Genomic DNA, 14077 nt, shown 5'->3' on the forward strand with positions numbered 1-14077 from the left:
GCCCAGGACGGGGTTCAAGTTCCAGTAGCCGCTTTCCACCACCTTGCATAAATAGAAACATGAACTTCCTGTGCTTGCATTACACAGCTTCTGTTTGTCTTTCAGTTGTGTTTAAATAGTCACTGAAATGATAAAGTGAAATATTAGGCTTGCTGAAAGACAGTATGTCTTTAGAGCAAGTTGGGAGGGGTGATGGGAACAATGAGTGAAGGGCCTGGGACAGCACTGACCACTACACATCCCAAGCATGTGCAGTTTTTCCTCCAAGGTGACCCAGGTCACACACCTGCAGATTCCAAGGGCAATGCATTCATGCAGTGGAGTATCACTCAGCAGTCATTCTGAAAGGAGCTAGCAAGCCATGTAAAGATCTAAGTGAATCTTAGATATTACTAAGTGGGAAAAAAGCATGCCAATTAAACAGGTTCCATGCTATGGGGTTTCAGTTATAAAACATATTAGAAAACTTAAAACCTACAGTAGACCCTTAGTATGCATATTATTGGAAAGATGGGGAAAAAGCCTGCAAAAATGTACTTATAAATTACATATCTGCTGAAGGACTGGTGCTCCAAATGGCAAAGAACTCTTAAACTTCAACAGTGAGAAACCAAACACTGAATTTAAAATTAGACATGAACAAATAACTGACTCCACTCCAAAGTCTCTCTCTCTATACATATATATGCACACATATACACACATGTATGTTTATATACATACACACATATATACATATATATGCATACATATGAGGTATAAACATATGAAAAATACATTCAATATCATTTGTAATTAAGTAGGTGAAAAATGAGAGGTCAATGAGAAAGCACTTTCTAATTTTATTTATTTATTTATTTTATTTTTGGCCAGTCCTGGGGCTTGGACTCAGGGCCTGAGCACTGTCCCTGGCTTCTTTTTGCTCAAGGCTAGCACTCTGCCACTTGAGCCACAGCGCCACTTCTGGCCATTTTCTGTATATGTGGTGCTGGGGAATCGAACCCAGGGCCTCATGTATATGAGGCAGGCACTCTTGCCACTAGGCCATATCCCCAGCCCCACTTTCTAATTTTAATAAAGACAAACTTATTTTTCTTTCATTTATTGTGCTTTGGTGTTATTTCTAAAAATTTATAACAAAGCCGGGCACCAATGGCTCACACCTGCAATCCTAGTTACTCAGGAGGCTGAGAGCTGAGGATCACAGTTCAAAGCCAGCCTGGGCAGGAAAGTCTTTCTCTTACCTCTGATTAACCAGCAAAAAGCCAAAAGTGGTGCTGTGGCTCAAAGTGGTAGAGTACTATCCTTGAGCAAATATCTCAGGGACAGTGCTCAGGCCCTGAGTTCAAGCCTCATGACTGACAAACAAACAAAACAAAAGACCCTCACTTAAACCAAACCCAAGGTTGTGTAAATTCCTCTTAAAAATCTTATGGCTTGCATTTTACATTTAGGTCTATAATATACCTGGAATTAATTTTTGTGAGGGAGAAAAGTATGTGACCAAGTTGTTTAATTTTTGACCTAAGGATGTGCATTTCTCCAGCAACATTTATTAAACACCTTCCCTGTTTAACCACCTTTGTGTCCTTGTCAAAGACAGTGGGCTGTATTTGTGCCAACCTCTATTTTCACTCTCTTTTCTTCTATTGATCTGTCTATTCGTCTGTCAAATTACACGGCCCTCAAGACCACAGACTCACAGTCAGTTTGAAATGGGGAAATGTGAGTCTTCTAACTTTCTCCTTCAGTATTATGGCAGATCTTCTGGGCTCTTTCTCTTCCCATGTTGTGTAGAATCGGCTTGTCAATATCTGTTAGTGTCTATGGCACAGCGTGTGAGGGTTGCTATTGAGATTGCATTGAAGATCTGGCAGCAGTTCTTAGTTTCCCAAGCCAACATTGCAATGCTTCCCTTTATTTAGATCTTGGTTTTACTTCCATTAGTATTTTGGCCATTTCTTTTTTTTAAAATTTAATTTATTTATTAATTGAACACAAATTTTTTTTGACAAGATGTTGTGCAAAAATGGTACAGTTACATAGTAGGGCAGTGTGTACATTTCTTGTGATATCTTACACCCTGTTTTTCTTTCCCTTCTCTTGGTCAGGTAGACATATATACAATATACAATGTATCAAGAACATATACAGTAGCCATGCGGCCAAGCCCAAGAAAATTTGCCTAGGGCTTTAAATGTAATGTCAACATTAGACAATATGTCGACAGTAGTCTTATATGAACAAACATACATAGCTTTTGAGCTATTGTATTCCACTGAGAGGTCGATTTTTGACCTTTATATGTTGAGTAGTTGTTTGGTTTTAGTTATATACTGTTGGGTCTCTGCCCCAATCCTGTGGGAAATACCATTTGACAAGCAGTTTTTGGTTTCACAGACCTGGTCTCTACTGTCTCTCCATCTCCCTTTCTTAACAGTCATATATCAGGGAGATCATGCCCCTTTGTTTTCTGTGTTCTAGGCTTGTCTCGCTCAACATTATTTGTTTGAGTTCTGACCATTTCCCTGCGAATACCAATATTTCACCATTCCTAATCGCTATGTAGTATTTCATTGTGTATAGGTACCATATTTTTTGGATCCATTCATCTGTGGAGGGGCATCTGGGTTGTTTCCATATTTTGGCTATTGTGAATTGTGCCACGATAAACATGGAAGTACAAATGTCTTTTTGATATCTTGGGACTTGCTGTTTAGGATAGATGCCTAGGAGTGGTATGGCTGGGTCATAGGGTAGGTCTATATTGAGCTTTTTGAGAAACCTCCATACTGTTCTCCAAAGTGGTTGTACTAATTTGCACTCCCACCAACTATGGAGAAGGGTTCCTCTTTCCCCGCACCCCCTCCAGCATTTGTTGTTGCCTGAGTTCAGAGTATAGGCCATTCTAACTGGAGTGAGGTGGCATCTCAGGGTTGTTTTTATTTGCATTTCCTTTACTGCCAGGGATGTTGAACATTTCCTCATATGTTTCTTTGCCATTTTTATCTCTTCTCTTGTGAAGTCTCTCTTTAGCTCCTTTGCCCATTTCCTAATTGGTTTATTGGGCTTGGAGGGGCTTAGTTTTTTGAGTTCTCTGTAGATGACAGATATTAGGCCTTTGTCTGTTGCTGTGCTGGTAAAGATCCTTTCCCATATGGTTGGCTGTCTTTCTGTTTTGGTGGCTATGTCCTTAGCTGTGCAGAAACTTTTTAATTTGTAGTAGTCCCATTTTGTCGAGTCTCTCCCCTATTTGTTGTGCCCCTGGGACTATATTCAGGAAGTTCCTTTCTGTGCCTATAAGTTCTAGCATCTTTCCTACTCTGTCCTTCAGTAGTTTCAAGGATTCAGGTCTGATATTGAGGTCCTTGATCCATTTTGAGTTGATCTTGGTGCATGGTGATAGGCTTGGGTCTACTTTGAGTTTTCTGCATATGGCTGCCCAGTTCTCCCAGCACCAGTAGTTGAAGAGGCTATGTTTATTCCATTGTATGTCTTTAGCTCCTTTGTCGAATATCAGCTGACTGTAAGAGTGTGGTTTTATTTCTGGATCTTCAATTCGAATCCATTGGTCTTCCGATCTGTTTTTATACCAATACCAGGCTGTTTTTGTTATAATGGCCCTGTAGTAGAGCTTGAAGTCTGGTATTGTGATACCTCCTGCACTGCTTTTTTTTGCCTAGAATTGCTTTGGCTATTCTAGGTCTTTTGCTGTTCCATATGAATTTATGGATTGGTTTCTCTATTTCAGTGAAGAATGTGACTGCGATTTTGATAGGGATTGCATTGAATTTGTATAACAATTTGGGCAATATGACCATTTTCACTATATTGATTCTGCCTACCCATGAGCATGGGAGGTCTTTCCATCTCCTTGTGTCTTCTTTGATTTCCCTTATTAGATTTTTATAGTTTTCACTAAATAGGTCCGTCACGTCCTTGGTTAAGTTGATCCCTAGGTACATTATTCTTTTTTTGGCTACTGTAAATGGAATTGTTTCCATAATTTCCTTTTCTGTTTGTATATTGCTGGTGTACAGAAAAGCTGCTGACTGTTGTGGATTGATTTTGTATCCTGCTACTTTGCCAAAATGGTTTATTAGGTGTAGGAGTTTGGGGACTGAGTTTTTTGGGTCCTTCAGATATAAGATCATGTTGTCTGCGAATAGGGATAACTTGATTTCTTCCTTGTATTTTGGCCATTTCTATATATTTCACTTGGTGTACTTTGTTAGATTTACACCTAACCATTTCTGTTTTCAGTGGTCTTGTAAATGGCATTTTTTGTTGTTGTTGGTTGTGGGGCTTGAACTCAGGGCTTGGGTTCTGTCCCTGAGCTTTTTTATTCAAGACTAGAGCTCTATCACTTTGAGCCACAGTGTCCCTTCCAGTTTTCTGTCCGTTAATTGGAACTAAGAGTCTTATGAATTTTTTTTGCTAGCTGGCTTTGAACCGAGATCCTTAGATCTCAGCCTCCTGAGTAGCTAAGATTAGTTATGAATCATTGGCTCCTGGCTAAATGGCATCTTAAAAAATACTAGCTTCCAATTACTCATTGATGATCTATAGGGAAGGAATTGGCTTTGTATCTTGACCTTGTATTTGGGGAAGAAAAGAACTGTTCTTTGGTTAGTTCTTTAACATGTTCTCCATAGACAATGAATGCATCATCTGTAATCTCACAGGCTCATTTCTTTAGCAATTAGTAAGAGCTTTGAGCTTCTGGATGTGTTTTCTCGGGCAGCAGGTCCTGGGCCACTTTTGTAGCTCAGATACAGGGAAGAGGGCCCTTGCCCTCTGGTCAGCCATGAGATTCTTGGCAGGAGGTGTTGAAGTACAATAAGAAGCTGAGTTGGGGGTGTGGCTCAGAGCAGTGTAATTATAGCCTTGGTGTTAAGGCTACTGTGTGAGTACCCACTCTTCCAGGCTGGTGGGATGAATAAAGTTTTCCTGGACTCTCAGGATGGAGTAAGTCCATACTATTTATTCACAGAGCCAGACATGTGACAGCTGATGGGAAAAAACCAAAGGACAGGGAGAGGAGAAAAGGGAGGAGAATGGAGGAGGAGGAAGGAAGGAATGCATTCACCTGAGATACTACCCGCCCCCCCCCCCCCAGGGCTGTCTCCCAAATTTGCTGCTTCTGTGCCTGGGCACACTAAGAAACTAAGGGGAACTGGACAGTACCCAGGCCCCAAGTTCAAGCTCCAGGATAGGCATAGAACAAAACAACCCCCCAAAACAAACATAAATTGGTGGAAATAAAATATTTTCAAAGGAGCCAGATGGAGCTTTTAAGAGACAGAAAATAGGGGCTGGGGGTATGGACTAGTGGCAAGAGTGCTTGTCTTGTATACATGAGGCCCTGGGTTCAATTCCCCAGCACCACATATACAAAAAACGGCCAGAAGTGGCGCTGTGGCTCAAGTGGCAGAGTGCTAGCCTTGAGCAAAAAGAAGCCAGGGACAGTGCTCAGGCCCTGAGTCCAAGCCCCAGGGCTGTCCAAAAAAAAAAAAAGAGAGAGAGAGAGAAAATACAGTGCCAGCAATATATCCATTGGGTTAGTTTTTAATCAGGTTGGTGGATGTTCCATGTTATTGAATAACATGAACACTCTGGGAAGTAATACAGTTTTTTTTTTTTTTTAATTTATAAAAATCAAATCTGGCAAGGGGCTGGCTACTCAACTGTAATCTTAGATGCTCAGGAGGCTGAGATCTGAGGATTGTGGTTCAAAGCCAGTGGGAGCAGAAAGCCTATGGCTTTTATCTCTAATTAACCACCAGAAGATTAGAAGTGGAGCTGTGGCTCAAAGTGGTAGAGCCCTAGTCCTGAGCAAAAAAAAGCTCAAGGATAGTGCCTAGGCCCTAAGTTCAAGACCCACAACTGACAAAAAAAAAAAAAATCAAGTCTTGCTTATATAATTTGAGTTTGATTTAGACCTATAGTATCTACTTGCACTGCTATTTTCTGTAGTCACAGACTTAAGAGATATTGACATATGCAAAAGACAAATGAGATGTCACCTTTTCAAAGATGGTGCATGGCCAGATAGATGCAGATGGCAAAAAACCAAGAACAACAACAACAAAAACCCCAATGACCTAAAGACCTCTCACTAGGCCCCAAGACCTGGGCAGTGAACCTTTAACAAATGAACCTTGGGTGACATTTAAGGTCCAAACTATAGTAGTTAGTTAAAAAATAATTTGATTTTCTGCTCTGACTTTTTCTGTCCTTTATATATTAGAAACATATGCATAAAACAAACAGAAGCCCTTTGGTTTAAAGTACTCTAATTTTTTGTGTGTCAAATAGCATGAAGTGAATCTAGAATTGATTAATAACTTAAAAGCAAGTGAAGGAATTAAGAATCAGCTTGTTGGGGCTGGGGATATGGCCTAGTGGCAAGAGAGCTTGCCTTGTATACAAGAGGCCCTGGGTTCGATTCCCCAGCACCACATATACAGAAAACGGTCAGAAGTGGCGCTGTGGCTCAAGTGGCAGAGTGCTAGCCTTGAGCAAAAGGAAGCCAGGGTCAGTGCTCAGGCCCTGAGTCCAAGGCCCAGGACTGGCCAAAAAAAAAATAATAATAATAAATAAATAAAAAAGAATCAGCTTGCTAAGGCTGGAGGTGTGCTTCAAGTTGTAGAGCACTTGCTTATCCCGAAGGCCAAGAGTTCAATCCCTAGAACTGACAAAGCAGAAACAAACAAAAATCAACTGGATAAACTCACTACTTTTTCCTAACTCTGAACACAAAGTACTTTAAAGGGCTATTTTTAGTAGGAAAATATTAATATCTCCTAAAATACAAAGTTAAGTATGCTTTTATTCAGATGTTAAATTTTTTCCAAAATGTTTTGGCTGTTTTAAATGTTCTTACTCATATCAATACCAATAGGCTATAAATACTCATAAAGAGGACTCTCTTATTGTTTGAGTCCCTTTAAATCTCTTTAAATTGCGCTCACCTTAATTCCTACCAATAACAATGATCCCTACAGACATTATCTTCATTTATAAAACCAGAGTGTAGCACTCCTCCACCATCAGGAAATCTCTCAGTCTTTTAGGGTTTGCAAAAGGCAATTTGATTTCAATTTGTGAAGTAAAAATAGTAAGTTAAAATGACAAATCTATAATAGGATTTTGTTGTTGCAAACAAATATGTCTATCTTTATCTCTGGTAAGTGAAACACAGAATATTAAGGTTAAATAATAAGTAGGAATGATTTGATTAATTTTGTAAATTTTGGTAGCTTATATATCTTTTGAAACAAAGAGAAAGAATTAAAAATAAGTTTCTTTGTTCAGAATAGGTTTATATAGTGTTGTGGAAATGGGTTAAAAATATATTCTACTTCTAGATTTCTCTAGTGTTTTACATCTATCTGTCTATCTATCTATCTATCTATCTATCTATCTATCTATCTATCTATCTATCTCTACTGTTGTAATGTAAATTATCAGAAGGGCCATATCTTGAAGGATTGAATCTTGGAGTCTTTATTAGAATGCTAGCAGTCTGCCAATCGTTACAAAGGCCTGTAGCCCACAAATACACTTAACACTGTTAGGAAATAGGCCAGAGAGGAAAGAAAGAACAAAAACAAAACCAACAAACCAATTCAGCTCCAATGGGGAGCTGAAGTGTGACGCCATGGTGATGGGAGACGAGCCAGAAGATAGGACAGGGGATATGAACGTAGAGACATGTCATGGTGTAATGGCACCTGAGCTCCAGGTACGCCCGTTACCTGTGTGTGTGTGGTAGGGGAGGGCTTCACCTTCCCCTCAGCATGAAGACAATATTCCAGACTTCAAACGGACATGCTCAGGTACCAGCAGGACTCTTCCATCTAGGGAAGATAGGCCTCAACCCTCTGTATAGGATATACTTAGGGGCTACTCAGAGACTGGTGATTTAAGCCATTTAGGGAATTAAGGCAGAACCAGAGCATATTCTATATGCAAAGCTTTCCTAAGGCTAAGACATCTGCATTTCTCTGAAGCAGGGCCCTCCTAGCTCTCCCCATTGAGCCAGGCACATAGAATTCAAAGGATGGCTCCTTTCACCACTAGGCCTTGGAGCTGGGTGGACAGCCTCCAATCTCCTGGCCAGGAGCCAGGATGTCTGTAAAACCAAGTCTCCAGCACCTGGCCAGGTGCTGTGAGAAATTACTTAGATTCAGCTCCCCCTACTATTCTATCAATCTATCATTCTCTCTCTATCATCTGTCTATCTATCTATCTATCTATCTATCTATCATATGTTATTGATATAATATGTCACATTCTAAATCTTTATTTCATGGTACAATAATGTGTACATGGCACACTTTATAATCAGCAGAGGCCCACGTGGATTTGGCTGCTCAGCTCGGATCTGCTCTTGCCCTCTGTCATGGCATCCCTTCACCATGTGTCCTCAGGATTTTGTTGCTGTTGTTGGTCATGGGGCCAGAACTCAGAGCCTAGGCACTATCCCTACGCTCTTTTGCTCAAGACTAGTTTTGAGCCACAGCTCCATAACTGGTTTTCTGGTAGTTAATTGGAGATACGGTTCTGCCTGGGTTGGCTTTGAAACTTGGATCTTCAGATCTCAGCCTCCTGAGTAGCTAGGCTTATAGGCGTGGGCCACGGGTATTGGGCTTTCTTAGTATTTTCTTGATGCAACAGTTTCCTATCCTTTTTCTGTTTTCAGAGGACTTTGCAATGACTGATCAGAGCCAGTACTTGGCCTTCTGCCATTCAGGACAATGCCCTCTGGGTTCATTCATGTCTTCATAAATGCTGTTCCTTTTCAACACAGGACAGTAGCCTGTTGACTGTGTACACCTCATTTTCTCTATCATCCCTTGTTTAGTCTATTTCTGTATCTCGGCCGTTGAGGATGACTGCTTCAGTAACCTCAAGGTGCAGGTGGCTTTTTGAGATCCAATTTTCCTTTCCTTTGATTACAATTCCAGAAGTGGGATTTTTTTCTGGACCATATAGAGTTTTAGTTTGTTTTTGTACAAATTGTATTTCCTCTACTTCTTTACTGACAATAGTTACCTTTTTTTTTTTTTTTTTTTTGTAGCTCTGGATAGTACTGAACTTAGGACTTCTCTCTTGCTCTGTTTTCTCAGCTGGTGCTTTGTTACTTGAGCCACTCCTCTAGCTCATCATCTTGGCTGCAGATTTGGAGATTGAATTTCCAACTGAATCATGAAGGGCTGACTTTGAACCCCAATACTCTGGGTCTCAGCTCCCCAAGGATTGCAGGCATTGCTGCCCAGTTCTGTTTACTTTTGATATCATCCATTCAAATGTGTGTGAGGTGGTATCTCATTGTGCTTTGAATTTGCATTTCTCTAATAGAGGATGGTGTTAAATACCTGTTCATCTAACTGCTGTCTATTTGTATGCTGATGTTAAAATCAAGCTACTCATTTTCTAGTAAGCGGTATCAATTCCTTATATGGTTTTGGTATTAGTCACTTACTAGGTGTATGGTTGGAATTTTAACTCTCATTCTATATTGTCTTTTCGGTCTGTTTTCCCTTACTGTGCAGAAGCCTTTAATTTGATGCAATTTCACTCATCTTTTTGTTTGTTTTTATCAGCTGTGAGGCTTGAACTCTGGGCCTGGGCGCTGACCCTGAGCTCTTCAGCTCAATGTAGTGCTCTATTACTTGAGCCACAGCGCCATTTCTGATTTTCTGGTGGTTAATTGGAGATAACAGTCTCATGGACTTTCCTGCCTGGGCTGGCTTTGAACTGCGATCCTCAGATCTCTGTCTCCTGAGTAGTTAGGATTTAGACATGCGCCACCAGTGCCCAGCAAGTGCCATTATTTTATAGTAAGTACATTAGATCTGTAGATCATTTTGATAATGTGGAAATTTTAACAGCAATGACTGTTCTATCCAAGAACATGAGTGTGTTTCCATTTATCTGTGACTCTTTTATTTCCATTCTCAATAGTTTTCAGTTTTTGATATATAAGTCTTTTGCAGCTTGTTAGGTTTATTCTTAAGCAATTGAGAATAAGTAGCTTATTCTGAAATTATTTGAGCTTGTTTTCTTGACTTGCTCTTCAGGTAATGTTTAGTTTACTGGGGTATAGAAATGCCATTTGTAATTTTGTACAGTGATTTTACCCAATGTATTATGCAGTTTTACCCAACTGCTATGTTGGTTCCATCTGATCTTTTTAAGTCTTTAGGAATTTCTACCTCTAGGATCATATGAACTGCAAACAGATTATTTTACTTCTTCCAGTAAGCTTTTAGGTTAGTTTAAATAGTTGTACTTTGCTTTCAATCTACCTTCTATTCCTGAGGGACTTTTCTTCCCCCAATGTTCCATATACCCTCATACCCTCAGCTTCTTCTTTAGAAACCTGGGAGCCTCTTGAAAGAGATATGCTTCAGTCCCTCAGCACTGGCCTAGCCAGTGGGCCAGTGGCCCTGTACATTTCCCCTTCACAGACATCCACTAGGACAGGAGGGAGGAAGGAGGTTGGACTGGCCTTGGGGCCTCTCAGCTTTCTTTCTTGTTGGTCTTTTTTTTTTTTTTTTTTTTGGTGGTATTGGATTTAGACTCAGGGCTTTGCACATGCTTGTTAGGTGCTTTACCACTTAAGACATGCCCTAGGCCTTTTTTTTTTTTTTAAACCTTTCTGGCTTTAGTTATTTTTTGGATGGGATCTTGCAGTTTTGCTTTGGGGTGGCCTAGGACCCAGATCCTCCTACCTGTCTTCCATGTAGCTAGGATAACAAGAGTGTATCACCATGCTTGGATTATATGTTTCTGTGGAGTCTCACTATCTTTTTAAATTTTTTGTCCAGAGCTGGCCTTGAACTATGATTCTCTTGATTTCCACCTCTGGAGTATGTGAGCACAGGCTTTGGGTGGGTCTTAGCTGAGGAAGTGTTTCTAGCCTCCCCACCATCTTGATCTCCATTCTTAGCCTTCTTTCTTCTTCATTTCCATCTCTCTGAGGAACCCAGAATGAAACACAGCTCCCCCAGCCCCACTAGGGGCTGCCCAGAAGAGAATGCAAGACCATGGCAGGAACTTCCCTGGAAGCTTCCTGCTCCACTCAGGCTCTCTGCAGATGAGACTTGCTGAAGCCCTTCCCCTCCCACCCCCCCACCCCACCCCCTCACCAAATGCTCATAGTTTCCTCTCCTAGGTGTGTGGGGGCCCTGGGGATGGAACTCAGGGCCTTGTGCTTGATGGACAAGTGTTCTACACTGGAGCCCCATTTCCAGTCCTCCTCATAGATTGAATCGTGAGAGATTTTCCTGGATTACTTGAGGTTGTTGCTCGATTTTGAGTCTTACAGTGTCATCTGCAGACTTGCTGAGTAGAACCATGTTGCTGAGATAAACAAGTCCTGGAGATGTGGCCTGGGGCAGAGGCCTGTGGCTTTCCTTTCATCCGGTGATCCTGTCAGTGCCTGCCCAATGGGCAGCATGTGGAATGTAGACACCTTAAATAGAGAAAAGTGGCTTCCATCCTCTCTTTCTTTCCTTTTTTTTTTTAAATTTTTTATTAAATCATTGTATCTTTCAGGACAAACGAGAACAGCCTACTCTAAAACCATCTATGAGGCTAAAGAGACCGTTCATTCAAAGCTTATTAAAACCATATGTAGCTGCATGCACGCCAAGTCAAAATAAACTGTAATTTCCTGCTGATTTCTCTTGCGTCATGCCATCAACTTATGGTGAGGGATGCCGTGCTAATTATCAGGACCATATGGCGTGGGAAAAAAACAGGCAGTGTTATTAAAAATGCCTCTTGTGCTCCTGCTGGAGCGTCTGGGATTGTCTTCCCCTGATGACAACTTTGGGTATTTGAGTAATGAGGTTGTCCATCCATATTTTTAGATCTCCCTGTTATCAGGCTGTCTTCAAACATGTTCCCTCAGTGCTGGCTTTGAGGGGGACCCAGATGGACCACATGCAGTCCTGGCTCTCTAGGCCCTTCCTGCAATGCAAGTTCTCCAAATGGCTAACAAATGTCCAACACACTGGCTTCATATCTGCTTGTTTTAACAAATATCTCTGGTGCCTGTGCCAGGTGCCAGGTAATCCACCAACCTTGGAAATGGGAAAGTGGCCGCTGTGCTTCCCTTCCAGGTCGGAAGACTCCTGTACCCTCTATATTTCTTGTCTGTATGCAGTGTTCTTTGTGGTGAGATATTAATTTGTGGAATTAGGCTTCACCTAATGCTTTTGTACTGCAGGTACTTGGGCTAACAGACAATGCTGGGAGCCCTGGCTTGAGTTGTTACTCTTCCTGGGGACACAGCTAGTCCCTGAGGCAGGGTCACCATGGATGCCTCTTCAATTGTCACTGTACCCTGTGAGGGGGTATTAGGGTCTCTGTTAGGCAGGTGTGGCTGTTGTGACTCAGAGAAGGTCCAGGTGGGCAGTTTAGAGGTGGCATCTGGATGAGCCCACCTGCCCATAATGTCTCCTCATGCTCTCCTCATTCTTAATGAGTTCAGTGACTTGCAGCTGCCTAACTTGGAGCCCACTGTGTTAACATTCACATAGTCCAGCAGCAGGGACACACATGTGGCCCAGGAGGAATGGGACCTAGAAGCTTTCCCCCTCCCTTCAGTAATGGGGTTTGAATGGAGGGCTTTGCACCTGCTAAGTAGGTGCTCTAGCACTCAGGCCACATGTCTCGCCCCTTTCTCTTACCCCATTTTCCAGATAGCATCTCATAGTTTTTGCCTGAGGTCAGCCTCAGCCTGGAGCCTCTGCCTTGGGACTGTGAGTATCTGGGATCATACCCACGAGCATTCGCCACTGTGCCCGCCTACACATAATAACACCAGCTGTGTTAAAATCACAAAATTATAGGTCACATTTTTCTTACTTTTTTTTTTTTTTTGGTGCCAATCCTGGGGCTTGAACTGTGGGCCTGGTTGCTGTCCTTGAGCTTTTTGTGCTCAAGGCTAGCACTCTACCACTTGAGCCACGGCTCCACTTCCAGCTTTTTGTGGTGAATTGGAGATGAGTCTCATTGTACTTTCTTGCCTGGGCTGGCTTCAAACCATGATCCTCAGTTCTTAGCATGAGTGAGCAGTGCTTGGCCTTCTCCTTACCTTTTTAATGTTATAATCATTATTATGTTACTTCATTGTTATGAAATAAATGTAGAGATGCTGATTTAAAAAAATTTTGATCGGGGTTGGTCTTCCAGGGTGCACTGGCCTGGACTTCCATGCCCAGCTCTGTTACAGGCCCTTGGTCTTAGGATGAAGTACTCCAGGTTCTGCCCATCACCCTTCTTTGGCATCCTCTCTCTGGATGTGTGAGTCCCTATTGTGCCTTCTGGAACACTTCCCCTCTGGTCCTGCCCCTGGTCCCCTGGTGCAGGTGCTGTCCTTGTAGGTGTGACCTAGGTGTGCCAAACGCCAGCCCTTAGCACCTGAGTCAAGCAGCTTTTCTTGTCTTCAGGTCCCGAGACTCCATTTTGGGGCTTCTTATCATCTCCCCTGGCTGACAGAGTTAGGTTTATGTGTTAACTTGACTGAGCTACTGTACCTGTATTTTTGTGAAACATCACTAATGTCTGGATATTGCTGTGAAGATATATATATATATATATATATATATATATATATCCAGTCCTGGGGCTTGAACTCAGGACCTAGGCACTGTCCCTGAGCTTGTTTTGCTCAAGGCTAGCACTCTACCACTTGAGCCACAGCGCCATGTCTGGCTTTTTCTGTTTATGTGGTGCTGAGGAATGGAACCCAGGGCATGCTAGTCAAGTACTCTACTGTGAAGCCATATTCCCAGCCCTATGAAGGTACTTTTTTAAATGAAAAAATGAGATTAACATTTATGTATTTGTCTTTGTGTAGAGTAGATGATCCTCCATCCTGTAGTGGGCCTTATGTCATCCAGGGAAGACCTTAAGAAAGGCTGGGGTCCAGCAATGAATTAGAATTCTGTCTCCAATCTGTCTTTGCAGTCAAGCAGCAGCTGGGCTGTCCTGGGTCTGCCAGCTCATCCTGTGGATTTATACTTGCCAGTCCCACGATTGCATGAGCCAACTCCTT

Source organism: Perognathus longimembris, chromosome 2 (assembly GCF_023159225.1).
Source record: "Perognathus longimembris pacificus isolate PPM17 chromosome 2, ASM2315922v1, whole genome shotgun sequence".
In the NCBI taxonomy this organism is placed as follows: domain Eukaryota; kingdom Metazoa; phylum Chordata; class Mammalia; order Rodentia; family Heteromyidae; genus Perognathus; species Perognathus longimembris.